Raw genomic sequence first — 27,774 nt, 5'->3', positions numbered from 1 at the left:
ATGGAGGACTGGCTCTCTTTGGAGGCCGTGTCTCAGGCTGTTCTCACGAATCGTTCGCTTATTGGCGCATGGGTCATCCCCATGGTTTTCATGGGCTGCCGTGACCCCGATTCTTGACACCTGGCAGCGGGGGGACGGCTGCTTCCATCTGCACCAAGCCCCTGGCAGTGCGGGGCAGCGCAGGCCGCGGGCTGAGGGGTGCCCGAGGGTAGAGCCGAGGGTCAGCGGGGCCGGGGGAAGGAGTGGAAAAAAAAGTTTGTCAGAGGAAAGGCTGAAAATAAAAGCTCTAAAGCGGTAACCACAGGCAGCCCCCCCATTATGCTAAGCGAGCGGGAGGGGGAAAAAAAAAGTGTTATTTCGAAACTGTTTTTATTAAATATAGATCCTGCAGTGAGTTCACTCCCGGGGCTCCGCGAGCTGCCCTGCGGCGGGCGGGCGGCTGACGGCCACCTGCCTGCCCCAGCGGCCGGGAGCGAGAAGGGTTAAGGAACTTGGCGGAGGAGATGAATGGCGCGGGGGGAGGAGGGAGGAGGAGGGGCCGGGCTGCGCCGCGCCGGGCGAGGTGGAAGGCGGGGAGGATCGCGGCTGCGGGTTAGGCTTTGAAAGTCAGCCTCGCAGGCATTGCAGCAGAGCCCCGAACCGCGGAGGGGAGCGGCGCAGAGCTCGGCTCGCTGTGTACGTGTGCGGGGCGAGGGGACGGGGGCGCGGGGAGGCTCGGCGCGTCTTCCAGCCGGGGACGGGGCCCCGAGCTCGGAGCAGCCGCGCCCTGCGCTGCCGGAGCCCCGCTCGCCGCGGTGAGGCGAGGCCGGCGGGTGAGCGCGGCGGGCGGGGACGGGCCGCGTGGGGCGGCGCGGCGCTGCCGGGCGGCGGCGGGGAACAATGCCGGGGTGAGCCGGGCGCGGGGTGGTCGCGGCGGGGAGCGCTTCCGGTGGGGCGGGCTGGAAGTTACCCGGCAGCGGGGCTCGGCGAGCCGGAGGGGCGGAAAAGTTTGCGGCGTTTAGCGCGCGGCCGGCCGCAGCGCCGGGTCTCCGTTCGGGAGCGACGCTCTCCGCTCCTTCTCCCTTCGGCGTGGATTATTTGAGGAGCCGCAGATGGCTGCGCTGCGCCCGCGGGGTCGAGGGACGCCGCCCGGGGCAGCGCTGGGACGTGGCCTCGCTGCCCGTCCGCCCGATGGCCGCCGCCTCTCGGCACCGGGGCGAGGCTGCGCTGCCCCCGCTGCCCCGGTACGGCCGCTGCGCGCTCCACCTCCACCTGCGGGCGCGCAGCCTCTGCGCCCGCTCCCTGCTCGCCGCCCCGGGGCTGCGTGCTCAGCGCCGGCGCTCTCGCGGCCCCGCGGGGACGTCGCTGTTCCCTTTCCAGACCAAAGGTTACTATGCGGGCGTGTGTTGGTGTCCCCGAAGCCCTTTAAAGGTGATTTCTCCCCGCTTCTCCCTGCGGAACGCACTGTTGGAGGCTGTTCTGTGTGTTAGCGGGTAATTAACTTGGAACGGAGTGAAACCTAGGGAAACGTGGTGTCGGAGCGTGGACGGAATAAGGGACAGCTTCCTTAGTGCATGCAGCCTTGTGTTTGTGCCGCATGTCTGTTTATTATAGGTTTTCAGTTTTAAGAAGAGTTAAGCTTAAAATGCTTGACACGTGTTGAAGATGCTGGGGAAGGGGAAAGAAAAAAAAAAAAACAGCAGTGTGATTCCTATCTTTGGCGGTGCATTGATATTGGGGAAGGTGACGTGGAAGTTGTTCCCTTCTGCCTCATCTGTCTGCAATCCGGGAGCCGGCCTGCCCTGGGCTTCTTTCTGAGCGAGCTGGGCGCAGCGCTGGGTGCTCGCTGCCGCTGAGCAGAATTTAACTGAGTCATGGCACAGTGCACGTTCAGAGGTGCTGTACCGCTTGGTTTAACAGAGCATGGAGATCTGGTCTGTGACGTGCGGGGAGGCCCCTGGGAGAGGCGGGTTGTTCCCTAGGGGAGCAGCAGACCCGTACCAACCCGAGGAATGCTGCTACGGGCCTGGCTGAGTGCTGCCCAGCAGCACCTCCAGAGGCCTTGTGGCACGGGCTCACCCAGCTGGGAGCGCTTGTGGCTTACAGCTGATCCGATGGCATCTGAGTAATTGCTGCTCCGCAGGCAGCAGGAGCAAGCTTCTCGGAGAGCAGAAGTTCTCAGAGCTGCGTTTGAGCAGGTCTGCGACTTGTGCTGTTGGGACGGCTGTCTTCCTGAGCTTGTGGCTGATGAGGTCTGCCCTGTTGCGTTATCAGCACTTGTATGGCCTGAGATAGCCTCCAGAATAAGGCAGCTGGGCGCTTTTTTGTCTGTTAAATCCGTAGATACATGGGTGTATGTTTTTGTCAGCAGGAAGGAAGAAGTAACAAGTAGGTACTTGTTACCGGTAGCTGTGTGTTTTGGGCAGGGCTAGAAGCTGACCTCCTGTGGAATGCCCTGCAGCTCTGAGCTATCTAACCAGGGAGATCTGGCAGTGGCTTTTTCGTTTACCATGCATGTGCATTATAAAGGTGCTGTCAAATGCCAAACGATGCTGAATTATTATTATTTATTTAAATAACTGGAGTTTTTCCCCTCACTCTCAGTAGTTATGGGGTAAAAAAAATTGCCGGATGAGATGTGCCATCCCCTTTGCTCCCTGTGACTGTTTCTGACTCTAAAGTGGCAGATAGACTAAACACAGCTGGAGAGCAAAAATAACCCACATTTATTATAGTCGTAGAAATTATGTTGATAAAGAAAGTGAACTATTTTTTTATTGTAAACAGGGGATTTGTAAGCATTGGCTGTATCACCTTTGATGTTTGATAGTCTGCTGTGTTTAGGATGACTTATGTAATGTAAAAGATGTTAAAGATTTTATTTTTTAAACTGATTCGCTAAAGGTTGTAGAACTCAGACGTGGATTAACCTAATGGTAGATATTTGCTGGTAGCTGTTATCTAATGTTGGATTGTTTTAAAATCACTGATAAAGGCTTGTTTGCTTGTTTTGAAGCTTATTCTGACTTTTCAGAGCTCCCTTTTTTTCTCTTGTATTTGAACACTGGCAAAAGGTTTCTGCAGTGCCAGCTATATTATTGTTAGCCATGAGAGCACTGTTAATTTTACCAGTGACAATGCAGGACACACGAAAAGATAAACTATGCCTTGCTTTGTGTGGAGCGCATGTATAAACTTGCCCAGGGCAAAGCTGGGGAGTTGCATTTCCCACAGTCAGCTGTCTTGCTCAACCCTTGTGCTCCACACCTCGTTGCAGGGCTATCATAGGGAGGGCTCGAAGACTGTAATGTCTTGTTAATTTTAGAATAGCTCTTATGGACTGGCCTGAACCTTAAAACCAGTTGGTTTGTGCTTTCGTTTCTGGATGCAAACGTACAAGGAGTGCTGAGAGACACTGAGGAGAGCACGCAGTGTGGCAGCCCCAACCCTCAGAGGAAGGTTTGGACATAAGGGAGTGGTGGCCAGTCTGCCACACAGGGGCACCTGAGGGGTTCCCTACAGGCAGGTGGGTTTCCCAACCACTCGGTGGCAGACTGAGTGCTTGACTGGGTTACAAGTGATAGGTGGGATAAATATCCTATGGATTTAAAAATGGGATAAATACCCCTTTGGGACAAGAAGTGTGAATTTTGAAGTGTAGATCATTACTGCTCAGCAGGGGTTTAATGACAGGCAAGTGGAAAGATAATGTAGGTAGGGAATGAAGTCTGAACAGGAGGGAAATTTGCAGGAGAATAGGCACAAATGGATAAAAAGATTTAAAAAAAATATATAAACTTGTCAATCTTTCTAAACCATCTTAAACGAGAGGTAAAAGGGTAATGTGAATAGCATTTGTGGTTTGCTCTCATCCTGCTAACAGGCCAACTGATAAGAATGTTAACCACTCGTGTTGGTCTGCCCACAGCACGTGTGAGGGAAGTATTTTAAGTGTGATGCATCTTTTGAGTATGATGGTATTAGGGTTTTAATAGTTGAATTAGAAAAGGATGTGCTAATGTTGGCGAGCAATATTTTAAGTGGACATCTGTGATCACACAAACTTTCTTTAGTGGGATGATATGCCTGAAGAAAAATGGGAAGAGGAATTCTTTTGCTAGAGGTGTATGCATACATTTTAGTATTTCTGGATCATTTGTTTCAAATACGCTTAGAAATGTGACCAGACCTATATACCATTTGGAAGACTTAATTTTGTGTTTTGTTTGGCTGTCTGTTGCAGGTCCCCTGACTTGATGGTTAGAGGCAAATAGGAGCTGAGTCTCCTGTAAACATCTGCATGTGGAATGGGAAGCAGCAGTTGTTAGCCATCTTAGTTTGAGTCACATTCTCCTGATGTGGTCTTTTACTGAAACTGTTGCTGGAGCTCATTACTCCTTAATTACCTGTCTGGAGAGGAGTTCTGTTTTCACACAATTCATTTCTAAATATCATCGTCTTTTGTGGAGAACAACTTAGCTTATAGGTGAAATCACATTAAAAGTAACGTATTGTCTGTTAGTCATGGGTTTGTGAGAGGTTGCATATACCACAGAGAAACTCAGTGTTGGGAGAGTACTTTGGGTGACTTGTCCTTTCTGTTCTTGAGAAGGGAAGTTGTGAGAAGGTGACCACAACAGATCAAATAGATGCTAGGTATGAAATGTATTTGAGCCTTGACTGAGCCTATTATTTAAAAACGAAGAAAAGAATATATAACTAGCCTCAGAAAAACATTTAATGAATTTCTGTTTTGCATGGTACAAGAAGTATGTCATGGTGCAGAAAAACAGTATTTCTACCCTTTGGGCCCATTCCAGGTGGTTGTTCTGTTCTGATTATTAATGTAATCGCCTGTCACACTTTCAACAACTCACAGTGTTCTTGCTTGTTGCTCTATTCCCTATTACAAGGTATGCCATCCAAGTCATCCAGCCATTAAATTTTTGGGAATAATATTTCATTCTAGCAAAGCATTTCTCAAATGTCATTGAAGGAATATGGAATTTCCCCCAGAAATAACAAATTCTTTTTTTTTTCTCTGAACACTTATAAACCTTGTAGAAATTTGGAACAGTATGAAAAGATTGCTTAATGCTGTCCTAAAGGATATCCTGTGTATGCACTGAACCTTGATGGCGATGCAGCGATGTTCTTTTTTTCCTCCTTGTTCTTTGTTAGATAGAAATCTGTCTTCTCTTAGAAGTAGGAGTACTTAAATTAAAAAAAGAAAATTTCATCACTGACAAGTGGTTTTCTATATCTGTAGTATAGAACAAATACTGAAGTGGACTGTTCTTCTGAAGGTGGTTTGAGAAGATGGAAAAAAATATACGTCACTTCTTTCTACTCTAGGGAAGTTCTGCTCATACCTCTGTTTCTGTTTATTTTGACTGCGTTGATAGCTTAATATTTTTTTTTCCATTTGAATCAGAATGTTGCAGCTTGCTACTGTTCTGTGGTGCAAGTTGGTTTATTTTGCGACGTATCTATGGAAAGGATCTGAAATAGTCTCTCCGTGTAGTATTTCAGGGTATTTACTTACTTTTCAGCATAATGGATCCACTGCTTTTGCTAGATCTTGCTGTTGGCTGTTGCCCAGCATGCTGCTTTTATCTTTCACTGACCTGGTATCTTTGAATAGGTCTTTTTTTGGATGATGACCTTTCTATCAACACCTGTATCTTTTTTTTTGAGGTTGCACATCACAGTGATCAGTTAGATGTTGTCTCTAAGCTGGCTTTAGCCTAAGTGGCTTTGCAGAAGTGGGCAATGCTGTGAGCTCCCTGCAAAATGCACATGTCCCTCTCTACCCCACAGCCCTGGTAGCCACCTGTGGAGTCCTCCATGTTGGAGAAGTTCGGTATTTAAGAAGTTTTGTGTATTTTGTATGTGGTCTTTGTAAGAACAGAGGTTAATGGTGAGGGAGAGAACTCTTCCCTGTGCCCAGCGAGAGAAGGAGAAAGTTCAGCAAAACTGTAAGAATTCTGTTTGTTTTGTTTGTATTTGATTATAGTTAAATTTGACTCATTGTGCTTGTTAAATATGCTTCTCAGGATGGTAGATTGGTGACAGAGAATTCGGTGTGAGCATTGTTCTTGTGACAAGCCTCATTAAAGGTTAAGTAGTACAAATAGCAATGACCTGGCCTACCCATAAGTTTTCATCTTTAAGCACAAGTTACAGACAGTAGTGAAGTGCTGAGAAAAACATTCAAGGTGGTACTTATAGTGGTTTATAGGTTTGAAGATGAATATTCTGTAGTATTTCATTCCTAAATCTTAAAAGTATTTGCATTTTTCCTGTTTTAGTTTTTTGGAAGATTGCATTCCACTGCTGTATTGTGGATTCATCCTTTCCTATTAAAAGGTTCTTAAAAAAAAAAAAAAAAAAACCTAGGATTTAGACGTGCACAGGTGTAAGTATGAAGTTGTGCTTGCTACGTAGGAAGGAGGACATTCATGTTACAGCTTTTTTTGAATGAAGTGAATTAAAACAGAAGTGTGTCTTTTGAATAAAAGCTGAATGCGGACTTGGTTCTTGCAGAAATAACTGTCCAGTTACCTAGACAGTACAAGTCTAGGCAAGGCAACTTATACTTGATTTGCTAATGCTTCTGTCTGCAAACCTTTGATTTCTGATGTTGGGAGCTACGTTTTCCTTTTGAGATAGGAAGTGATGCTCTATTTCTAATATTTCTGTTACACTAATAATAAGGCCAGTACAGTTGGGAAGAAGAGAAATTGGTAGGTGGATTTTCCTAAGGTAACTTTTGGTTTTCCTTTCAGTTGAAGCATGGAATTGCTGAGGGAGAAAATTAATGCATCTTTGGACTCCTGAGGGAAGAGCGTTCCTTATGGGACTACTTTCAAGGTAAATAATTTGCTTCATTTCCTTTTTTCTTTGGTTTTGGGTTTCTTCTTTGTCTTGCCAGATCTGTCATACAACTTTCTACCTTGTATAGGTCTTCTAGGATTGCAGTATGTTTTAAGATGGTAAATTTTCAAGTTAATCCCTGTGTTTTGATAGATTTTTTTTAAAGTGTGTGTGTCGATTAAAGAGAAATAATTATTTTTATTAGCTTTTTGACTTTTCAGGACTTACCAGCAAATTCCATATAAAGATTTAGCCTACTTGTTTAGGAGAGAGTTGCTAAATAGAGAAGAACCCGATTTACGTGTAGTTTCAGAGTGAAAGAGAAGATTAAATAAAACTTAGTGTTGGAATGTTTTCTTTTTTAAATAGATCCAAATTGAGCTTCTGTAGCGAGGGACTGCCTCAGTAAAATCATTATTAGATATTACATTACAATGGCTTGTAGACATCTAACACTGCTGTCATTTTGTTTGGATGTACTCCCTTGGTTCCTATTTTCTAAATCCTATTTTCCTTTGATACTAGAGAATAATTCCCCAAGTGTTGTCCAGTGATTGCTTCTGTATATGCACTTTGGTCTGTGAGTAATTTTATTCACATGAGTAGCCCCACTGTCCTCGGTGGGCCTACAAGCATGCCTAAGAACTTGAGAATGCTGATGAGCATAAAGAATACAATTTGGGCATGTAATGGTTGACAAGCAATTGTTGTTTTGTTTCTGGTCTCTCTTAGGACTCATTTGCATTGCCTCCAGTGGCAACTTTTGGGAGCATTAGAAAGGGAAGGTCTAGAATGCTGGAGGCAGTCGTATCAAATTCCAGCCTGAAAAATTTCTAGCATATCCACTGTAATTACACAGATGGCAGATAGAAGGATATCTTTTTCTTTTAATAAATCCATGTGTTGCTTTACTTCCTTTTGAATGTAGCATTGTTCGATGTATTGCACTTTGAGCATCTGTAACACAGTGAAATATAGCAGAATCCTTAGAAAATGTTTCTATTTTAAACTGGGAAGCTTTGACTTTATGCAAAATCACTGTTGTGGAAATAAAGGGAAATCAAGATGAGGAATCCATTTTTTTTTTTTTTTCCATCAGGCTTCCTATTTGACTCCTGAAAAAAATAAATATAACAATGTTGTAGCGCTTCTCAGTTATCTAAGAAATTGTATTTCTTGCTGACCTGAGAATCTGTAAGGCACTTTAGAATTAGAACAAAATTAATAGCAATTTACAAGTTAACTGTTGTTGTGATCAACAGTTGATGATGGCTTAAGCAGCCCTGCTAGAGTTTCTTAGAGAGTGGCTTTTGTGTCAACAAGGTTTTTGAAGTGTTCCACATCATCGAAAATAGTTCTAAGTACTTGAAAGCTTTATTTCAAATTGCTACCTGTGTTTAAATCTGATTCTGTTCAGAGTTGTGAAAGTGTATGCTCTAAGTAAGGGTCCTATGCCTGAGTGTCAGCTTGTCTGTAAGGTGGTTAAGCTGAAGATTAGGGAAAAATGTGTTTCAGTGTACATATGGCTGGTAATCTTGACAGAGTTTGCGTTCATTTTTCCATTTCTAACCCGCGTTATAAAACAGTTATTGTTGTTATAGGTGCTGTGGGTTTCTGGGGTGGGAGTGAGTACATGTGGAGCGTCCGTGGGTTCATTTATTGTTTGTAAGCGTTGCTCATGGAATATCTGTCTTGGTATGCAGCTCTGCATTATGTGCCATTGCAAACAGTTTTAATGTGGAGGGCTGTAGTTATCTCGATTGAATATTCGTTTTTATCACTGGAATTGAATTTCTTAAGTCAGAGTTTCTAGAGATTTTGTGAAAGTCATGATTCTAGGTCACTTGAATTCCTCCAGAAAAGTACTGCTTAGCAAATGTAACTGTTGGTCTGCTTGGTGCTGTGTAATTTTAAGAAGAGTTGCAGGATAGGAAGGTAGTTGTGTTGTCTAAAGCAGAGTGTACATCGAAGAAAAAGCTAGCGTTGAGCTAAAATTCATGAACTATGTTCTTATTTTAAATTGATGTAGATACAGTTTTTTTTTGCGTGTAAGGTCAAGAGATGGAACTCATGAAATGATACAGATGAGAACTAAAAACTAGAGTAGTTAAAATTATGCTGTCAAAAGAACAAGGTGGTGACTCAGTGTTAGGAAAGCTGGCAGAAGCAGCCTTTAATTGAAGAAGTATTGGTCACTGTAAATCAATTACACGTTATTGTTAATGGTAGGTTTCAGGGAACAGCAAACGAGTGTCCTGTGATCTTGACTGATAGTATGTTGTTCTCTTGTCTTTTTTTTTAAAAAAAAAAAAAAAAGCCTGAGGACATGAAATTACAAAGAAAAGTTTCACTTTGCTTTCCCCTCTAAATAGGAGAAGGTAGAGTATGGAAGTGAGAGAAGGTCTGCCTTTGCTGTGAAGCGTTTGGGCATGTTTTATCTTTAACAGAGGTGTTGCTTCCATTTGGTCAGTCTAGTAAATTTGGTAAAGGAACGGGCAACTTGCAAGGCGGAGATGTTCCTCATTCTCTCTGTAGCTTGGCAATTCTATATTTTACAGCAAACTTTTTAGCTTAACATATTTGAACTTGTAGTAGATAGGGTTAATAGGCTAGAACAAAAGGTCAGAGCATAAGGCATTAGGCTTAATTAAGGGAGAGCAGGAGTGGCAGGAGTATGTGACAGTTAAATGGGTTTCCCACAGACTAATGTCTGTTACAGTGCAACCATGCCTCAACTTAAGTGGGTTATTTTGTGCGAAGGGCAGCAGTGATTAGCAGTTTGACATGCCAGACATTTCTGGCCAATCCCATCTGTTTTAGAGGTTAAAAAAGCACACCTTTATGAGCTGATAGATTGATTTGTGTGCGTGTCTGGTAAAGATTAGAAGTCCAAGGCCAGTGCTGTAAATGCCAGTTACAGAATATTGTACTTTCTTAGTTGTTCTTTGTTTAAACTATCAACTATTTAGTAATGGGGATAACAGCTATAAAAGTAACCGCACAATATGAAAGAAGTGGCAGGGATTCTGAAGCAAGCATTTTGAACCCGAAAGGTCTGGGTGGAATGCTTCCTCCTCAGGTTATCAATTTTGGCATGTAAGACTTGGTCACTTTGTAATGGAGCTTGGAAGGGGAATCTGTCTTCATGTGTTTCTACATAAGGTTGGCAGCTTTTCTTTAAAGTGGTGGTTATAATGTATTTTCCCCAAAGTTGCCTGCCTTAGTACTAACAGTTTTTCAGTTTCTAGCACAGGTGGATAGAGGAGAATTTTGGTGCTTTAAAGGATTCGGTATTTATACCTCAGTCCATTGCATCCTGTTTCCTTCCCATTCCATTACTTAACTGTGATGGTATAGGCCTATTTTTTTCTATTACTGTTGTTTTTTCTTTTTTTTCCTCCTTTGTAGCTATCATTCTCTGGATTCTCTGTTTGTTTTCCTGATTGTACTTCGAGGTTGCCTTGTAAGCCTAAAGTAAAATAGATGGTACAGTAAGTCTTGACTGTTTCTTGTCATCTTTATGACTTTGTAAAGTCAAAGTTACATTACTATTAATATGAGACTATTAATAAATCGTTGATGCAATAAAACTGTTTTTGATAACGTTCAAGGTTCATACATAGTTGAAGGTGATTATCCTATTTTAAAATCAAGTAGAGGTTAGACAGTGTTTTCAGATCCTGCTGTGGCCCCAAACGATAGCGTTGTTTCCAGTGGAGAGTCTTTCTCACTTGAAGTAAATACATGATTTTGAAGTAAATACGTGATTTTGAATTAAATTGTTAGCTAGAAGTGTACTTTATGGTAACATGCTGACTGACTGTTGATTCTATGAAAAGCAGTGATATATATGTGCTTGCTTATTTCTAAGGACTAAAGCTCTCATTTTTAAGAGCTATTGTTTAAGCTTTCCCCATTCTCTCTCTGCTCTCCATTCAGGCAGTGACACTTGTACCTAAACTTCTGAGAAATAAAACTGCATGAAACTAACATTTGGCATCTTACATTTAACTTTTCTACATTAACTAATGATTAGCCACTTGTCTCAAACTTTTTTCCTACTTGCAAACACCATTTTCTTTCCCTTAGGCAGTTTAGTATCTTCCACTTTATTTTAACGATTTGATACTCATATTCTGTTCCACCTACCCGTACTGTACTTTTGCTGTAACAGCCTTTTGGCCTGTTTGTGAAAGGATCTGACTTGTGACTTATGAGAAACTTGTCTTCACTTCATCTAGCTTTGTAAGAGCTGCCTTAATTTTTCTTCTGTTCTTGTGAAAGTCTCTTATTTGAAAAGCCTAGGAATAAGGAGCATTTTCAGTGTCCTTTAGGATGAGGAAGGCATTGTCATTACCTTGCAGTTTATTTAGCAGTGTGGAGCTGGAATGGGCATACACAGCTTCATGTTCTCTATGGAATAATATCTATTTAAATGATTTGGATCTAATACATATTTACATGGAAAAACATCTTGCCCTTCTCTGTGGAGAGAGAAGGTGAACAAGCATAAATTTTATAATACTCATTGCTTCCCTTGCACTAAATCATTCTTAAATTGCAGAAGGCTGTTGGCTTTAGAGTGGTGTAAAAAGTGCTTGGCTAGTAAAGTGAGTGTTCAGGGAGATTTACCTAATTTAATACTAAGAAAATGTTGTCAGCTGTTGTGTGTTGATATGCGATTGCCTAAATCCAGAAGCCATGCTTCAGATTTCCATATATGCATATTTGTAATACTCTCCTGTTCATAACACAAAATAGAACCTTGAAATGACCCATTAGTGCAGTGTGCATGCATACTATATTTTGGCTAATTGCAATGTTATTGATAATACCTGAGCCATCATGTAATGCCCTGGGAATTGGGTTAGATGCTGTGGCTGCTGTTCTGCACTTTCAGGGCAGAATGTACTTTATCAAATTTCTTGTAATGGTCATTTTAAAAATCTTTGTAATTGCCGCCTTTGTATAATTAGCAATTCCTGCTCTAATTGTAGCACACCTCTGTCAGAAAGGTTGTCAGGTAACATGATGAAGACAGTATTTGGGACTGCAACACAGGATACTTTCTCTCCATATCTTAAGGATAGTCTAGTTTTATTGATGAGAGTGGAACTTCAAGCAGTGGTTTTTATTGAGCTGAGGCTTCTCTCTTAGCCTGCTCAGTTCATGAGGTACAATAACATGAAATCGGTATGGTGGCTTCTCATCTTTGATAAATTTATGTAAAAACCATTGGTGTTTATTGATTACAACAGCGCTCTATACCAAATACTCTGGAATAGTCAGTGAGTCTGTTGCATCTTTCTAGCGTCTCTTCTAACTGAAAGGCACAGTATAATATTATAAAAATATTTGCATGAAATACTCATACTGCGTAGAAACTACTTTAAGCTATCCATCGTCTTCAGCTTTGAATTGTCTTAGGAAAAAAAAAAAAGACTGTTCTTAGTCTTGAGTGTTTCAGATAACTTTTTTTTTGCACCCTCTTTCCCTTTCTTTTTCCCCTCCCCCCTTCCTAGTATAATTGATGAAAAGGCAGGCACTTGGTTGATATCCCTGACCTTATCAGACTGGGTAGGAAGGATGCTGCACTATGTTTGTGTGAACTGGCCTACTATGGATTTCTCCTTATTTTAGATTTTCATACTCTTTGACCTTGTAGTTGTTGACTTTGGTCTGGAACAATTTCAAAGTCATGTAAATGAATGTAATTAAGGTATTGCTTATCATCTTGGAGAGTTCACAGAGAGGCTTATTGGCTAGAAAGGTTTGTTTACTTAATATGGAAGGTTAATATAAGGTTAAATTTTACTCTGTAAAATGGCTTCATAATGTTTTTATTTAGCAGCTGAAGAAAATAGTGCTTGAAAAGGCAAATAATAGTTTTATCTGACCTCCATATGTCTTCTGTAGCTTGCATTATTGGGAAAATTTATCTTCATTGTGTAGTAGTATTGCAGTCTTCCTTTCTCTTCATTCTACGAAGGGAATGTCTCAAGCTTATTTGTCAGCCCTTATGTAGGAAAGGAACTACATTATGGAAAGAACTACAGAAATATTTGACAATAATTGCTGTAAGTAGTCTATCCTCTTCCACTTAAGCCTTCTGTTTCCCATCCCCCTTCTTACAAGAATGGGATTTGTGCTTTGTCCTTCAGTAATTTCTCTTGTTTTATTCCTACTGCTGCCAAAATAGAGGTGAAAAGCAGTATAAAACAACAGGAAAAGAACATCAAATTAGTGGTGTCTGCCTTCTGCTCCACAGAGGATGGGGCTTAGGCCTGTGTTCTTGTCTGTACTCCTCAGCTTCATTTGGAAAGACTGGCTTTGCTTATCATTTACAAAAATAGTGCTTGCTTGAGTGTTGTTGTTTTCTCCGTTCAATTTGGAGTAACCACTTCTCTGGAGTTAACAAAAAGGTAACCACCGTGGCAAGTGCCATTTAGAAAACTCCTTTCTGGTACTCTCTTCATATTCTGCTTGTGGCCTTTTTTTCTAGCTGGATAAGCTTTATATACTTGAGGTGGGTGATGGCAGAACGTGCTTGGGCATCACAGACCTGTACTGCACTGAGTTCAGGAAGGAGGGACAAAGCTATGTGAAAACTGGAAACACCTCTTTCCGCACAACTCTTTCTGGAGTCTCTTAGACAACAAGGGCTGCTGGCTTGTCTGCTTTATTTTTGTAGCGTACTTCCTTCTGTCATTTCTTCCTTGGGTAACAAAAGTAGTACCTAGGCTTCTTGCTGTTGAGGCAACTAACTTTTTTCCGCTTACTAGAATGTCACATATTAGATTATGCAACAAGGAGAATAATGTTCTTTAAAGGCTGATTAATACAATGAATGTCTTAACTGACTATTTCTGGCTTGTGAGGATACCCTATAACTCATACCCAAGAGTTCTAGTCCTTGCTTCCCAAACATGCAACAGCATAATAGCTTGATTTTATTTATTTGTCTTTATTTTTCAATTCATATTGTCATAACCTAAAGTGATCTTAAGTTGCTTTCAGAAGACAAATACACAAAGATATCTTTTGTATATGGGAGAAGGAGTATAAGAAGCTAAAATTCAAGATTGGATCTTGAATGATGATCTAACTGGAGTGTGTGGGAAGAGGAGAACAACAAGTATGAAATGCTTTACTTTTTTAAGTTAAAAGGAAGCATGCCACTGATTTCAGTAAGGTTAACGTCTCACCTTAATTCTAGAGCTTCCTGCATAATGGGCAGGAGATAGATGGTTGTGGGGTGGAAAGGCAAAAAGAGCTGAAAAATGTTCTTTATCTGTTCCTTCAGGTACTATTTATAGAAGATAAGGCAAGAATCCATTCACTTTGGTTGCTTAGTTTTTGCTTAGCTAACATACCAAGAGCAAAACTGTTCCTAACTTCTCAACAGTAGCTGCATAAGAGTGCGAAATTTTTTGAAGTAGATAATTCTTTGTGGCTGGAGGTTAAGGTAATTTCTTAGGCATCAGTCCTCATCCTCTCAATTCTGGGCTACTACCTTAAGTTTTATTCATCGTAAATGCGGAAGAAACACTAATAACTGTGGTGATATCATTTTGTAACCTCTTTGCACTGTTTCAAGTATGTTTAACTATAGAGATGAAAAGATAACAAGGTTGTGCAGAATCAGGTTTGCTGTTTACTGAACACTGATTCGTCTTTGGATTGCAACATCAAGTGTGCAAGTTTGGTGTCTTTCTTTACATAACTCTTCAACGTAGCCATCTTTAAGCTCTTATTCAGCAGCCTTTTTCTTTTCTTTTAGTAGGGTTTTTTTGACATGGTCAAGACCCTCATTACATGTGTAACCATGAACTGATTTTTGACCTGAGGAGAGTAAGTGGTTAGTTTCCCGACTTCTTCTGTACATAAAGATTTATTATTAGTCATTTTCTACTGTGAGTTCTCGTAAAACAAAGTATATATTTACTATGCTCTTCAAACTTTTCAGCAACACCTAATTTTCTGTTTTATATAACCCAGTTCTGGTTTTGTTTTCAAAGTATTATGCAGTAGAAATGAGCAGAATTTGGACATCACTTATCGACTGGTTGTTTCGGTTTACACCATGATACAGTTCTGATGTTTTCAGAGCCTTGTCTAGGCAAGAGCCAGCTGTATTTTCCTTTTGCAAAACTGAACCTAAGCATTAAAGCAGGTTTTAAGGTATTTTTGCTGAAGATTGTACAATTTCTGTGGCTAATATCTTACTACTTCACAGTTTTTGTTACTTTTTGAGGGAAATTGTGCATGCCTCACAAGATAGCAGGAGCACAACCAATCAGATTTCCTTTGTTGTGGCCTTTTGGGGATACTGTAGATCATTATGTAGAGTCTTGCACCTGGGGAGGAATAACTGCATGCATCAGTACAGGTTAGGGGATGGCCTGCTGGAGAGGAGCTCTGCAAAGAAGGACTTGGGGGAGTTCCTGGTGGAGAACAGATTGGCCATGAGCCAGCAGTGTGCCCTTGTGGCCAATAAGACCAATGATATCCTGGGGTGCATTAAAAAGAGTGTGGCTAGAATGTCGAGGGAGGTGATCCTCCCCCTCTAATCTGCCCCGGTGAGGCCTTATTTAGATTACTGTGTTCAGATCTGGGCTCATCAGTTCAAAAAAGACAAGGATCTCCTGAAAGGAGTCCAGCAGAGTGCCACAAAGATGATGAAGGGCCTTGAGTATCTCCTCTGTGAGGGAAGGCTAAGTAACCTGGGTCTGTTGATCCTGGGGAAAAGGACTTCTGTACAGTAAAGATGATGGAGCACTGGAACAAGTTTGCCCAGAGGGGTTGTGGAGTCTCCTTCTGTGGAGATACTCAAGACCCATTTGGATGCCTACCTGTGTGACCTATTGTAGCTTTAGCAGGGGGGTTGGACTTGATGATCTTTTGCGGTCCCTTCTGGCCCCTGTGATTCTGTGATCGCTGTCTTCTGCTTAAGTAGACTTACAGCTTCAGGTATTGGTTACTCTTTGGATAATACTGTATGCTTTTAGCATATAAGTGTGCTGGTCTTCTTTTCCTGTCCTACTTAAGTCTTTATTCAGGAGAGAAAACACATGTAGATCTGCCATCTGATCTAATTCTTGTTAGTTTACTCTTTGGTGCTGTGGCAGATGGATTTGTTACTCTTTCTTTTCCCCTGTAGTGGCACGGCAAAATTGAGTTTGCTGTTATCTCCTCACCTGCTGAGGACACTTGCCCATCTGGTTTGGAGAGCATCTGCAGAGTTCTGAGAACTCTGGTGAGATGTCCTAGGATGTCCTAGGTTGTAGAAAGAATGGTAGTTTTATTTTGTCTTTCAGTTTTATACTTTAATTTGAAGTTCTTGAATTTGAATTTAATGAAGTGCTAAAAGAAAGAGGAAAAAAGAGAAATCAGGTATTTCAGAAGACAGTGATTTCTAAGTCAGATTTATGCGATTCTACTCTAGTTTTGCTAAAGGAAGTTTTATAAAATCAATCTGTCTTGTGTAGCATCCTTTCTGTGTAAAATTCAAATCTATACTGTTAAATAAATGACTACACTATACTAACCCAATCTTGTATAGAAAGACGTGTTATCAAAGTAAGTTTATCTACTTATTACATTTGTCTAGAGATGTTGATAGCACATTGACTGAAAAGTGGTTTGAAAGACTATAGTTACTTTGTTGCTGAAATATAACTGTTTTTTTAACCTCTTAGTATATTATTAACAGCTCACTGTAACGCTCATCCTGAATTAAAATAAGCATCCCTTAAATACTCTCATTCTGTATGTGTGTTTATGTTATGGAAGCATCACTTACAGCAGTAGGAGAGAGATGGGGGTGGGGACTCAGGGATTAGTTTGTATGAAATAAATCTGCGTGTGGAAATGGGCATTACCATAGATATATTTTGCGAAGGAAGATGTGGAGTTGGGCCTTCCCTGTATCTCTGCCTTGCACTCTCTGTTCATGTGCACTGAATTCAAGACGTGCTTTCTGACATTGTCTTTTTTAGCCATCCTAATGGGCCCTGGATAGTCTCAGTGTCTGGGCTCTCTGCTTACAATAACATGATGCCAGACTGTGCAAAAACAGGATGAAACCTCGACCTGTCCCCCTGTAAATTGTTGGGATTTAGCTGGCTTCCACACATTAAGAGACTGAGCAAAGGCCACCCAGATTTTGAGGCATTTTGCCTTTGAAAGAGAAGCTGGTCTTGCTGGTGTTCTTGATTCCTCAATTGAGAACAATCATCAGTCATCAATCTTCAGTCTGTGCAGCTGTCTAAACTGTCATCTGCACTAAGAATTTGTATATGTGATACCTGTTCAGTATTCCATGTTCCAAAACTTTGCTCTGAAGGCTATAGGAGAACTATCACAAAAAATTGATTTCTCTATGTGAATGAAGAGCAGAAAACAAACAACTAGTTACTTCTAAATCAAAAAGCCCCTTTGGAAGTATTGATGAGTTATTAACATCTTATTGAATGCAAATATCACAGATAAGGGAAGGATCTACTCTTGTTAGGAAGATTTGGCCACTGGAGACACTCGCCAGCCTTACTTCCTGTAATATAAGAAGACTACAGTGATGCTTGTTGGCTTACATTGAGAAGCGTTGCGTACTTACTGCAAGTGCTGACTGTCTGAATGCTTTATTCTTTACCTGAGTCTGAAATAGTACATACAGTGTAGAATGGGGGGGAGGGAAGTAAGGCATTTTGTTTTAAATGGTTGTGTTTTTTTTTTTAAATGGCACTGGGTAGATTTTTAGAATGTGGTCCTTGACACAAACAGTTTTGAGCCAAACGTGGAAATGTAAATAATGAAGAAAACTTAGACTGTTAATGCAAGCTGCTTATCCAGCAAATATCTTTTAAGGAATGGTCTTCTTGTCTTACTGAGCTGCCAGTAGTCCACAGGACTGCATGTGCTGTAATTGCCAAGTACTAATTGCTTGACCAATAAATTACTTCCTTCAAATACTGTTTTTGCTTGGAAAATTATATTTTAATACCTACATTCTTAAGATTTTGAATAAAATAATACAAATGTTGGATTTGCTGTAGACTTCCAATTTTTCATCTCTTTAGGTCTACATGTAATTATCGGGCTGTATGCTTCATACTAGCTTAGCATCCGTTGCTTGAGCTGTTATATCACAGCACTGGAAGAAGCTTTGTAACAATGTAAGTGGATGCTTAAGCCATGTTGGGTTTGCAAGGAGCTTCACAAACTACAGTCAGTGTCTAATACAGTGATCTACAGTATTAATAATTTTTTTCTGACACTTGAACACGTTCTTTAAAGAAAAAAACACATTGATTCAGCAGTGTTTAAATGCAAATGAAAATACTGATTCTGATTTGGAAACCTGCTATGTAACTGCTATGAGTTACGGAATACAGCTATATATTTTAATCTTTAACTCTTTATAAATAAAAAAAATAAGATCTTTTCTTATCTCTGCTTCTTAAAAGTCTGTCTTAAGCTGTTTGAATAAATAAGGTCAGCTGCCTGGTTGTTTTCTGTTAAAATAGTAGCTTGGGGAAATATGTTAATGGCAAGGGCACATGGAGTTCTTTTTCTTCTTTACGTGAACTCGTTATGGACGTCAACATTACTTACAGAAGAGAGAAAATATTTTGGAAATAATTGGAAGAATATGTAGAAGGAGATGGTTTTCAGTACAAAGGTGGTTCCAGAATTTGACCTTCTTGCAATTGGCTATCAGTTAACTCTGAAACTGTACGTTTAAATTAGCTTTGCTTGTTTGTATTAGTAAGGTGTATTCTCAAAATGACTACTGCTCCTAATCAATATTCTCTTAAAGACCAGAAGAACAACATGATCTGAGAACCCTCTGGTATCAGATGAATGTTTCAGGCTTTTAAACACACTTTCTCTTATTATTAATTTAGAGTGATCTGGTCTTGTTCTCCTGCCAGTATAAAGATGATTTGTTTTTCCTGGTCATCTTTTCCTTTCCAGCTGGACATAACATAAGTATGCAGAGACAGAAGTAACAGCAAATGGAGGTATGGAACTAGAGGTGGGTGGTGCTAGTGTACTAGCAATGGAAGTGTTTCATCCAACCTCTTTATAAGCATTCTGTAACTTGCTGTTTTTGAGGCATTTACAGCCAGCAGTCTCTCAGCCTTCTGCATCAGAACAAAAAAGAAAGTCAAGGGGCATTTCATTTCAGAGTAATAAACTCCCCGTGACCTCCACATGAAGCTACAGGGTAGCGTGTTCTTGAGGCTGCACTTGACTGTTGCTATAAAACCTCTGTTTGAGAAGTAAGCAGCTGCCTGTCTGCAAGGAGGGCATGGGTGGCAAGAACACACTTGGGCAGTTCTTCAGCAGCAGCATTGGTTTCCTTTTGCCTTCTGGGTGCAATTCAGGGTTTTGGCCTTGATTGCTTTTTGGCTGTAACGTGACTTGAGCTCTGGCTGAGAGGCTGCCTACTTTTTTGATCCAACATGGCAATTGATGTCAACTGGGATACTTGACCTAGATCATCCTAGTTTTTAATGTCAAGTAGCCATTGGCAGGAAGTTCTCTGAGAAGGACTTGAGACTGTGGAATGTGTTCCCAACCTGGTCTGATGGAATCAGTTTGCTGAGGGGCTCAGTGCCAGGCATATCATATTTCTTTGCCTGTGGAGATGAGGGATTGTTCAGTGCTTCTCCTGTTACCCTTTTCCAGTGAAGACAGACAGGTTCATATTGGTTTGTAATTGTTACACTATGACTTCTCACTTGAGCCATGTAGGAAGACACATGCAGCGTGTTTCAGAGAGAACCCAGCATCCTTATGTATATTCATAAAGGGACTTCTTCAGTGAATTTTATTGAATGTTTTGTGTGGAATCAAAAGTTGCTTCCTCAAAGAGAACAGATTAGAAGTATGGTAACTTAAATTTAGATACATTGTTTTTTCTTCAGCTTTGTAGAAGATGCTACAGTTCACTGCCAGTCAGGGGGAAACTTCCTTCCTGCTGGGAAAGATTTGTCAAACCTTTAAAACCATCACAAAATTCTTTAAGCTTAAAGTACCAACACCCAAGCCTTCCTGCTGAACAGATAGTAATTGGCCCACCTTGTCCTTTGAGAGGCCATTTGATACTTGTTAGTAGCTGTGCAATTTCTAAAGCAGTAGGTCAGCGTAGTGAAGAAAAATATTAAGGGACAGGAGTAATTTTGAGAAGGGCTTGGTGTGCTGTATGACAACTACCATGCCAAAATATGAGTGAACTCTTGGATTATAAATGTATTGATAACTTTGATCAGGAAGAGCTCTGTTCTCACGCAACTGCTGTGAAACATAGGGCAAACGCTCTATAGCTGATCAAAATAACAGTGGTTCTAAAGGAATTATAGAAATGCAGAGGAGGTAAATTTGACCTTAGAACCTTGACATCAAGGAGCCAGAACCAATTTTTAACAGTACAGCTATGCTGCACCTCATTGTGCTCTGATGAGAGATTGTGTAGTCCTACAGGCCAATAGAATTGAACTTGAATATCTGCTTTGGATGTGATAGGAAAAAATCTGACCGGTTCTGTGTGTGTGGGTATTTTGTTTGTTTGTTTCCTATCTAACTTTTTTCCAGTCAGTCTGGTTTCTAGAAAGTTTCTGGAATGGTGTTTTGGGGAAGAAAGGGGAGGAATCATAAAATGGTTTAGGTTGGAAGGGACCTTAAAGATCATCTACTTCCAGCCTCTCTGCCGTAGGAGAAGTTGCTACCAACTAGATCGTGCTGCCCAGGGCCTCATCCAACCTGTCCCCCAGGAATAGGACATCCAAAACTTCTCTGGGCAACAAACCTGTTCCAGTACCTCACCACCTTCCGAGTAAAGAATTTCTTCTTAACATCTAACCTAAATTTCCTCCATTTTGGTTGAAAGTCATTTCCTCCTGTTCTCTCTGTCAGACCATGTAAAAAGTCAGTCTTCATCCTGACTCCCCTCAAGCAGTGGAAGGCTGTAATGAGGTCTCACCAGAGCCTTTTCCAGTCTAAACAAGCCTAGCTCCCTCAACCTTTCTTCATAGAACAGGTGCTCCAGCCCCTTAATCATCCTTGTGGCCCTCCTTGGGACCCACACCATGTCTTTCTTGTGTTGGATGCAGTTCTCCAGATGGGGCCTCACGAGGGCAGAGTAGAGGAGGACAAGCGCCTCTCTTTCTTTGCTGGCCTCTCTACTTTTAACACTGCCCGGGATACAATTGGCCTTCCAGGGTACAAGTGCACACTGTTGGCTCATGTTCATCTTTTTGTCCACCAGTACTCCCAAGTCCTTCTTGGCTGAGTCCTTGTCAGTAAGTTCTTCTCCCAGTACTCGTATCTGGGAGTGCCTTGACTCAAGTGCAACACCTTGCTCTTGGCCTTGTTGAACCTCATTAGGTTCTGGTGGGACCACTTTCCAAACTTGTCTGGGTCATTTGGATGGCATTCCTTCCTTCTGTTGTATCAGCTGCACCACTCAGATTAGTGTTATCTGCAGACCTCCTGAGGATGCACTCAGTCCCACTTTCTGTGTCACTGATAAAGATGTTAAAGAATACCAGTCCCAAGACTGACCGCTTGTGACTGACTTCCACCTGGACATAGAGCCAGTGACCACATCGCTCTGGTTGCAACCGTCCAATCAATTCTTTATCCACCAAACTATCTAACCTTCTTCAAATCCATCTCTATCCAATTTAGAAATAAGGATGTGGTGCAGGACCATTTCAAATGCCTTGCTCAAGTCCAAGTAGAGAATGTCAGTTGCCCTTCCTTTGTCCCCTGATGCTGTCACTCTGTCATAGAAGGCCTCCGCATTGGTCAGACACAATCTGCCCTTGGTGAAGCTGTGCTGACTGTCTCAGATCACCTTCTCATCTCACGTGTAACTAATTGTATCTTCCAGGAGGATTTGCACCATGATGTGAATAAAAAAAAAAAATTAGAAATACAGAAATAAACTTTTTTTTTCCTGGAAAATATTAGGAAATAGAGGAGTAGAATTAGAGAACTTGAAAATGTTTGTAGTTGTAGTTCTTGATGATACAAATAAATATGAGGGCTGTATAAGAAAAAGTAACTGGTAACACAAATGATCAAATTGTTCAGGTGGCTTGACCAAAATCCACTGAATATTCAAGGATTTCTATAGATTTTAAATGATTCTTCTTTAAAAATTAAGTAGAACAGAAGAAAAAAAATACTGGAGAGAAGACTTAACAAATGGAAAACTACAAGGAAATAGACAAGAAGAAAATATAAATATACTAATTCATGTCATGTAAGTAAAAGCATTTATGGAGGACTGGTGTTACCCATTAGCAGACATTCACTGTATTGAGTGGGAAACTATGAGAACTTACATGATTAGTATTTTTGTTCCTGATTCTTAAATGGAAATGGAGATGTTTATGGTGGAACTGGGACATACCGTGGTATTTATCTCACCTGTCTTAAAGATACCTGTCTTCTGAGTGGAGGGTTGTGGGGAAGACCCTATATACATTCAGTGGAAAGGAACAGAAACCCTGTAGAACTTCTAACAGGTAGCAGACAGAAGTAGGAACTTCTAGGGTGTGATTCATTTGACCTCCTTTAGCTACATCCTGTAGGATGAGTTCAGTAGAAGAGTCTGGACCTGTTCAGATACTGACACCTACACTGTAAACATCTTTATTTGGTTGAGTGAATTCTGGCTTGGCATCCACATCTGAGAATGGAAAGACGAGGGTGCTCTGTTATTACAACTTGTGGTTAAATGTCAAATGCCCTCCATCCCAGTTGAGTAAAGACTCAACACCTTTTCTGAGTGGAAGTTGGTGTTCTGAGGCCTCCAGAGACCTACCCAGGAACGTCTAAAATTCATGCGGAAACACTTCAAGAGCACTGTCCCTGTGCTGTCTCTTCGGTTCCCCCAGAGAAGGATAGTGGGGGCAGCAGAAGCAAGCATGCTCCTCTTGAGTTGATGTATGTGGGCACCAGCAGTGGATTTTGCTACAGGACTGGCTTCTGCAAAATAGCTGGTAAGAAGTGAGTGCGTGTGTGGTTTGCGTGGCTCTGGAGCAGGAAACAGTTTTGAAGAGCTGGAAGTAGCAACCTGTGAAGAGTCCTCATCTAGCAGCAACTGTTTTACAGGTGTGTATGCATAGATGTGACAGGTGGTCAGACTGTAAGCTCTACACAAGCATTACTACTTGAGAGTAGAAATGTATGTACTAGTGACGAGCTTAGTGTTTACCTGTTAATTTCCCAAGCATGTTTGGTGGGCCATAAAATTAAGTGACTTATTTAAGCTGTTTCCTAGGTGACAGTAGTGTTGTACTGTATTGTTAAATAGGGCCCCATAAAACATGACAACTCCTGTTTTGCTATTGATGGAAATGGATCATTTGACTTAAGCTTTGGAGTATAAGCAATATGCAGATGCTACACTTCTATCACTTGTTACTATCATGTTTATTCAAATCTCCTTCAGTAACTTTAGGGCTTTGAGATTCTTGTTTGTTTATTGTGCTGCTGAATACCCAGTCTTTATTTTATTTGTGAACTCTATTTATTTTTTATCTTGAATTTTACTACACTTCATCTGAAATATTATACACTTCATCAGACATATTATATGTCTGCTACAGTATTATTTCTCTGGGTTCACAATATAATGGATGCCTCTGGGACTGGTTTGGGGAAAAAAAAACAACAGATCTTCAGTCTTCTGTTTTTTGTGAAATGTATTCTAGTTAAATTTTTCAGGCAACTTTTGTCAGGAAAGTAAAATCAAAACAATTGCTTTCATTCAAGTTTTATGAAAAATGAATGTAATGAAGTAATCTTTTAAGAAAAAGAGAGTGTTAATGTTAGCATTAGGACTTTTATGAATGATTTTACTCAAGTATGTTTTCAAAGGCAGCCTTGTTGTTTGCAGTAAAAATGAAGAGACTCATATCATTCTAAGTATTACACCTATTTTCTTGGAGTGCTTATTGTCTTTGTGTATGTTCATTTTATAATGTATGCATCTGGTAATGAAAATAATAATTAAATTCTTTCACAATGAAACTGTGTCTGGGGGAGGGTGTGGATAGAGAAAGCTCAAGTAATACTAGCAGGCAGATTCATACCCAGTAAAGCTAGCCAATTCACTAATAAGGCTGAGTCTTCACCCAATGTATTTTAAAGCCTAAAGTTACATTTTTTTTAGTTGGTGGCTCTCATTTTTCACTTGGTGCACCATATTTGGGAACACTTGTTTCGTCTGTTTTCTGCCCCTTCTCCCCAACTCCTTTCTGCCACTTCTCCCCGCCCTCATATCTTCTGCCCCACATTCATGTTTGTGTTCTGACCTTCAGCCATTAAGGAATCTTTCTTGTCAGGATTGCTTACAGCCCCAATACTTGAAACTGGTTGAACATGCTTCTGCTGAGGAGGTTGGAGAGATCTGAGGAAGTGGCTTGATTACTCCAGAAAGCACACAGGGTGGTGAGCTGTGCTGTCGCTCAGAAACCTGATAAAGTCTTTCAGTGCTGGAAAAGATGAGAATGCAATCTAGAGCTGAGTAGCAAAAGCAGTCTGTGTCTTGAGATCTCGCTGTTTGGGTGAAGGGCGTACGTGCTGATCAAAATTTGGGAAATAATACAACAGTCGTCTTGCAGCATAGTTGATAGAAAATATTTGGATTAAGCCTGATTTACTTTTTCATTTCTTAATCTGCCTGTTCTTCATTTTACTCCTGCTTACATTCTCACTTATTTGGAATGATGTCCTTTCTTTGTGTTTTTTTTTTATATAATTTTTTTTCTGAATCTTTGCCTTTTCTTATAAACCTGTTACTTTTTGTTTTGCCTCTGTTTGTACTACTTGACCTAGCAGTAGTCATAAACTTTCGGGCATATTCAGCCAGGTCTTCGGTTTAAATTTATTGGGCAGTATCAAATGTTCTGAGAGCTTAGAACAAACTTCTGACACTGCCCGAGCCCAGCATAGCCCTTGAGGCCTGTATTCATGTTGTTTTACAGACCCAGATTAAATCAGAGGTGGTGTCACAGTTTTGAACTATGTCACAATTCTACTTGTGTAACCGTGGGGAGGAGAAAGGAGATGGGACAGCTGTGTATCTGTCGCTGACCTGGCTGGATTCGTGGGTTTCAGCTGCACAAACAGCTGCAGGACTAGGAAGCGCCCTTTCTGGGAGGCTTTGCCATGGAAGCCATGTCTAGATCCCTGTGCAGCCTGTGTCCATTTATAAAATGTGATCTGGGGGAAAGGCTGGTCTGATTCGCATATAAGTGCTGCACACTTGGTTTAATTCTTGATGTGGTGTCAGATTTTTCTGTTTGCAGTTAATCAGTGTGTTGTTTTAATAAAACATATGCACAACCTACTTTATTAAAAAGCAAATGGTGTAGAGTATTAAAGACCTCAAAGATGTGCTAAAACGGTGGCATGTCTTGTTAAAGTTTCCCTGTTTTTGAAGCTCCTGCTTTGTTGTTAATTTGGAAACTAATTTTGGTCTTTCCTGAACTCAATTAAACATTTGCTTCAGTCACCACTTGTAGTGGCTTATTCCTTTACCCGTAGCATTAAATACTTTGGCAAGACTATTTCTTATATACAGCAAGTAATTAAAAATACAACTCTGACAGCCTGTAAGTCTTCTCAAAGTGTCCTCTTTTATGATGAGAAACAAACCTGGGTCTTTTGAACCCCCTCTTAGAAGTTTCTGAGGTCATGTACCATGGTTTTTGTCTTTTGTTGCCACTTGTGTCCTTTAGATCAGAAATGAGAACTTGAGATTTTCTTTGGTTTGTACCACAACAGCTGTATCCTAAAGGTTTTTTTAAGAAGATTAGCATGGATTATTTATCTGGAAGGTAAGAGGAATATGCCTTCCCAGAAACTTATTTAAAAACAAACAAACAAACAAAAAAAACCTCCGAAGTATCCGTAATAGTTTGAAAAGCCAAGTTTGGTGTGGCAAAATCTGAAGGGTTGCACCTATGTTTGCCTTCTGCAAAAGCTTTGCTGTGGGAGGCAGCGTATTTCTGGCACATGAAGCTCATTGTAGTCACATCAAGTTATGTTCTGGCAAGACCTTTTCTTTTTCTGAAGTGAGTCATATTTTGAGTGTAAGTAGAAGACTGTCTATTCAGCATGAAGACCATATTTAATTAAACTTCTGTGGATGTAAACAAAGTATTGAACGGAATTTGCTGCAAATATGAAGATATGAATTACTGTGGAACTTTCCTTAATGCACCGAAACACTTAATGTTGAAGTATGGTCCTTCTGAGCCTGCTTGATACCTGATCTTTGAACTGGAGATTACCACTATGGGATGATGCATAAACTTTTAAGATTTTAAATAATTCCTTTTCCACAGTGGTGTTTTTTTCTTTGTTGTAAATTGCAACAGTAATGTAACTGGTTGATCTCATTTCCCGAGGAGGATAATTTGCTACAAATATTCAGCTGCGTTAGAATTATGGTATGTACCATCTGATTAGAGGTGGAAAAAATGACTTCTGAGGGCACTATCGAGCTCAGCCTTGATAGGTTGTAAGCCTTACCTGTTAAAACGTTGTAATTGTTTTTCTTAAAGTATGGAAATGTTTGGTCCCACATGCTTTCTTTCAGTAAACTAGGGGAAGAGAGCAGGAACAGAGAACAAGAGATGGGTGGGTAGGCTTTGTGCAATTGACAAAGGAGAAAGAGGTCACCCACTTCTACTGTGTATTGCTACTGTGTAGCAATAGACCCAGCAACCAGGTTTACAAATACTTTCAGGTTGGTGCTGTGCTTTTAGTGAGCCCCTACAGGCTCTACCACTGAAATGTTTATTTCTAGTCTGATGGGAGACCTGAAGTGCGTAAGGAAAGGTGAATACCAATCACAGATTTTGGAGGCTTCTTGCAGTGTTTCTTACGGGGGTTGGTAGCATGGCCTATATAATGCCTGGTAACGTAATCGGTAATTCTGTGCTCTTGAGTGTCGTTGTGTGACATGTGTCACTGTTAGAAAGTATGACTTCAGAAGTTGTTCACATCTAAAGTGAAACGGGAAATAAATCTAAGAGCAAGCAACAGAGGAAAGTTTTCTTGATGAGTGGATTAAAGGATTTTGTATGTAATCTTAACCATTATGAAAGACTAGTAAATCCTGTTTGCATGTGGGACTGTAACTTTTCACGAGTAATTAGTCAAGTTTAAGGATACATTTGTTGTGGGTTTTTTGTTTGTTCTGTGTGTTTTTGTTTGTTTTCCCCTACATCGCTGATTTTCAGGCTTTCAGAATGAATTATATTCTTGCAGGAGATCTGGTACAGTTCATCCTAAAAGGAAACACTGGACACTGTGGACACAGTCAGATTGCTCTGTCCCAAAAGCACCCTTCATTCATCTCGAAATGATGCCTTTTCTCCTTGAGTTCACTGCCTCCTAATGAATTGGAAGATCTTAGTATTTCCTGTGATGATTGTTTGTAGGTGGTTTTCCCTCTTGTAGATCTTGGTCATTAATTTTCTATTGAGTTTATGGACTCAGTTTTGCAAGTTTTGCTTCTCCCTTACCTTCCCCCTTGTAACTAATCAATCTACTGGCTTCAACACTAGTTAAAGTGGATAGATTTCTTCTGCTCAGGTTTAGTTGATGCTGTTTTTTGTACTTACTGTTCCGTGTGTTTGTTGTAAGGCTCGGTAGAGAAGAGAACTTCATAGACTATATCATTTTTCTGTATTTTTAATTTTGATACCTTCTGATTTAAAAAAAAAAAATGGCAAAACACGACTACAAGCTTCCATGACTGTTATTAGAAATCCTAGTCCTTATATTTCAGAAAAGATTGTTTGCTTCTTTTTCAGTAGGGCGAAAATCATGGAGTGGTGCTACTTGTGTTTATGACAAAGAAAAATCTACTAGAAGAGCTTATGGTGA

The 27,774-nt window shown here is 40.8% G+C and overlaps 2 protein-coding genes across 3 annotated transcripts in view; both read left to right on the top strand.

Annotated features, from left to right (window-relative positions):
• NRIP1 (nuclear receptor interacting protein 1) overlaps positions 627-27,774 on the top strand; it is a 69,575-nt gene continuing 42,427 nt past the window's right edge. The window contains exons 1-2 of one of the 2 annotated variants that reach the window (XM_021403325.1): positions 627-675; positions 6,768-6,852. The gene's annotated coding sequence lies outside the window, so the exon portion shown is untranslated. Of the gene's footprint in view, positions 676-6,767; positions 6,853-27,774 lie in introns of those variants that run through there. The other variant, XM_021403322.1, reaches the window with a different exon arrangement.
• The window catches only part of LOC110401829 (SAM domain-containing protein SAMSN-1-like), a 270,707-nt gene continuing 249,717 nt past the window's right edge, over positions 6,785-27,774 (top strand). The window contains exon 1 of the mRNA XM_021403343.1: positions 6,785-6,852. The gene's annotated coding sequence lies outside the window, so the exon portion shown is untranslated. The remainder of the gene's footprint in view (positions 6,853-27,774) is intronic.

The sequence above is a fragment of the Numida meleagris genome, chromosome 1, assembly GCF_002078875.1.
Source record: "Numida meleagris isolate 19003 breed g44 Domestic line chromosome 1, NumMel1.0, whole genome shotgun sequence".
NCBI classification, from domain to species: Eukaryota; Metazoa; Chordata; class Aves; order Galliformes; family Numididae; genus Numida; species Numida meleagris.
The sequence above is the reverse complement of the archived record's forward strand: the minus strand, read 5'-3'. Positions and strand labels throughout refer to the sequence as shown.